Below are 3,900 nucleotides of genomic sequence, written 5' to 3' on the forward strand. Positions count from 1 at the left end.
TAGATCAAGATCATTCTAAGCCTCTTAGGGATAATGCTAGCCCTATAGTAGATGAAATTTATTAGAGTATTAATAGACCTACTATCTAGTCTAATAATTTTGAATTAAAACTTGTTATAATTGAGATGATTAAAATTTTCTAATTTGAGAGAACTCCTATTGAAGATCCCAATTTACATTTAATTAGTTTTCCAAAAATCTACATAATATTTAGGTATAATGATATCGATGATGATGCTATTAGACTTAGATATTTTCCATTTTCTCTAAGAGATAAGGCTAATGTGATGTTGAGTTCTTTACCCCGAGGCTCTATAACCACTTTGAATGAGTTGGCTCATAATTTTTTTGCTAAGTATTTTCCACCTTTAAATACTACTAAACTTAGAAATAATATCACATCTTTTGCCAAATTTAAAGGATAATCAATTTATGAAAGTTGGGAGAGATTTAAGAAAACACTTAGGAAATGCCCTCACCATGTCTTACCTAATTGGTTAGTTATTCAAACCTTTTATGCTGGATTAGTATTATCTCTTAGAGCAATAATAAATGTTACAGCTAGAGAATCTTTAATTTCCAAGCCATTTGAGAAAGCATAAGATTTAATAGAGAAAATGGTTGCTAATAATTTCTAGTGACTTGTTGATAAGGTAAATCCTAAGTGAATAGCTAGAATATATGAATTGGATGCATTGTCAATTTTACTTGCACAAGTTACAACAATTTCTAAGAAACTTGACATTTTGAAAGTTAGGGCAGAGATAAATATGTATGATAATTTTGTTAGAGATCCTAAAAATTTAAACACAACATCACCATTTCATGTATCCCTCCAATCTTACCATTTAGACTTTAAATAGCACTATCATGATATGAATGGGAAGATACTTTCGGGAGAAGTTGTTATATAACTAGGATTCCAACTGCATAATCAATTTATTTCCCTTAAAAAAATAAAAAATTATAAATGGCATCTTGTTTGGTTAATTAATTATCAAAAATTGGAAGAACGTTGTAATAATATCCAACCTAGGAGTGGGAGAGATTTGGGAGATCCTTACAATGAAAGAGATTTATCTTAGAAGAATAGTGATGATGCTAAACATTTAGAAAGTAAATCTTCAATTGAATAACCTGATCCTATAAAGAAACCTAAAAAAGCTAATTAGGATGGTTCTAGAGAGACCGATATCACCTTTTCCTCATAGGTTAATCCAATATTAATAAGTAATTATGAAATTTCTTAGAAGTATTTAAAAAATTAACCATCAATATACCCTTCTCTAAATTTTTAGAGCAAATGCCCACCAATTTAAAGTTTATGAAGGATATTCTGAATAGGAAAAGGAATTTAGGATAATTTGAAACTCTAGCATTAATTGAAAATTGTAGCGCTATAATTCAAAAGAAACTTCATAAGAAACTTAAAGATCCTAGCAGTTTTACCACTCCTTTAACTATTGTTGATAAATTATGTAGGAGAGATTTATGTGATTTAAGATCAAATATTAATCTAATGCAACTTTCAATCTTTAAAAGATTATATATAGGGGAGGTTCATCCTAATTTTGTTACTCTTCAATTGGCTGATAAAACTTTCACTTATCCAAGGAGAGTAGTAGAAGTTGTTATGATAAAGGTTGATAAATTTATTTTACCTATTGATTTTACTATACTTGATTCGAAAAAGATAGGGAAATACTCCCTCATTTTAAGAAGACCTTTCTTAGCTACAAGGAAAGCCATGATTGATGTATAAAAAGGTGAATTGACCCAAAGGGTTAAAGATCAGGAGGTTACTATTAATGTGCTTAAATAAATAAAATTCCCACAAGAAAAAATAGATATTGTTTAGAAGTTGATTTGGAAGACATTGTAGTAGAGAGTTTCAAGGAAGAATTATAAGAAGAAGAACTATTTTAAGAGGAATAAGTTGAAAAGGATAATGAATTTTTAGGGGAATTTGTTTTAGCAAATGGAGGTAGTTCATGGTTATTTAATGAGAAGTGTGAACCTTTAGAAACCACATCTTTTTGTAAAACTTTGAGACCAACCATTGAAGAAGCCCTGACTTAGAGCTTAAGGTTTTATATACCTTGTCATCTTAAGTATACTTTTCTAGGGAATAACACTCTTATTCATGTAATCATTTTTTCAAATCTAGAATAATATCATGAAAGTGAATTGATTAGGATTTTAAGTGATTTTAAAAGCACTTTTGGGTGAATAATTGCAAACATTAGAGGTATTAGCCCATCAATTTTCATGCATGGAATATTAATGGAAGGTAATTTAATACCTAAATCTGGTCCTTAAATAAAACTTAACCCTTCCATGAAAGATGAAGTTAAGAAAGATATTCTTAAATGGCTTGATGTTGGGATTATTTATCCTATTATTGATAGCTCTTGGGTAAGCCCCATTTATTGTGTTCCTAAAAAAAGGTGGTTTAATGATTATGTCAAATGAACTTAATAAATGTACACCTACAAGAACTTTCACTAGTAAAGGATTTGCATATATTATAGGAAATTAATAAGACCACTATAAAATATCATTTTACTTGTCCTTTCTTAATTAGATGATAGACAGGTTGGCAGGGCATTCATTTTATTATTTTAAGATGGATATTCAGGGTATCGGTTCTTATTACATCTGAGGACCAAAATAAGATTACCTTCACTATTTCTTATGGAATTTTTTACATTTAGAAGAATGTCTTTCGATTTTTGTAAAGCTACTACTACTTTTCAAAGGTGTATAATGTTAATTTTTTCAAACCTAATCGATTAAAGTATTCAAATTTTCATGGATGAATTCTTTGTATTTGGCACAACATTTTATTCTTATCTTGAGCATTTAACTTCTGTTTTGGAAAGATGTGTAAAAAAATTAATATTAAATTGAGAGAAGTGTCAATTCTTGGTTACTGAAGGCTTTATGTTAGGAAATAAAACTTCTAAGGAAGTATTGGAAGTAGACATTACAAAAATTAAGGTGATAAAAAAATTACCCCCCCCCCTACAGGAAAATCTGTGATTACCGGCAAACTTTCTAGCGAATAAATATATGTCAACAAAAAAAAGCAGTGAATGAACCTGTGAAAAATGCATCGCTGAAGTAGCGATGGGTTTTCAGGCGTAATTTTTTATGTTAACATATCGTCACATTTTTTGCCAGTTTTTTCATCTTTATTAAAATATACTGGCATAATTTCTGTCAGTTTTTACCTATAGAATCTCTGTCATAAATTGCGCCATTGTATTTATACTCAACAAATTATTATTAGCGTATTATCCACCGGTAATATTGTTGATGGAAATTTCACCGATGATTTTGACGAAATGGGCCCTATTACGTCCTCTCCACCATCTTTTCGCTCATTTCTTCCTCTTCATTTTTGTTTTCTCCACTAGCATCTGAGATCTTCCTCGAACATAACTAGTTACTATCCAACATTTGTCGCCAATCTTTGCATCGTTCGCCACCATCAGTTGCATAAACTTGCCGCCTTTGGTCCCCTCATCGTTCCTTCAGTTATCGAACCTCTTTTCCTTGGTAAGAGAAGGTATCTTTGTGTTTTTTTTCTTCTTTTGTTATGGATGTTCTCACTAGACATTTGCAAGAGAATGTATGTATGTTTTTCCTTTTTTAGATGCAGCAGCAGTAGGGGAAGATGCATCAAGATCAATTATTACAGGAAATATGAAAGATGAGGAAGCAGTTCAGTATATGTTGTTTATTTTATTTTAAACATCTATAATTATTTATTTTTGGACATATGTACTTATTTGTTTTTGTTGGACATATGCACTTGTTTATTATTAGATATATGTTGATCATATTATTCTTTTTTTTATTGTTTATATGTCTATGTTCAATATTTAGTGATGTTTT

General features: G+C 29.9%; 1 non-coding gene across 1 annotated transcript; it reads right to left on the minus strand.

Annotated features, from left to right (window-relative positions):
• Nucleotides 1–380: 380 nt before the first annotated feature.
• On the minus strand, nt 381–487 carry LOC114579625. The gene has a single exon (XR_003700710.1). It is a non-coding gene; the product is annotated as a small nucleolar RNA R71 (small nucleolar RNA).
• Between the last annotated feature and the right edge of the window lie 3,413 nt (nt 488–3,900).

The sequence above is a fragment of the Dendrobium catenatum genome, unplaced genomic scaffold (assembly GCF_001605985.2).
Source record: "Dendrobium catenatum unplaced genomic scaffold, ASM160598v2 fragScaff_scaffold_578, whole genome shotgun sequence".
Taxonomy (NCBI): Eukaryota; Viridiplantae; Streptophyta; class Magnoliopsida; order Asparagales; family Orchidaceae; genus Dendrobium; species Dendrobium catenatum.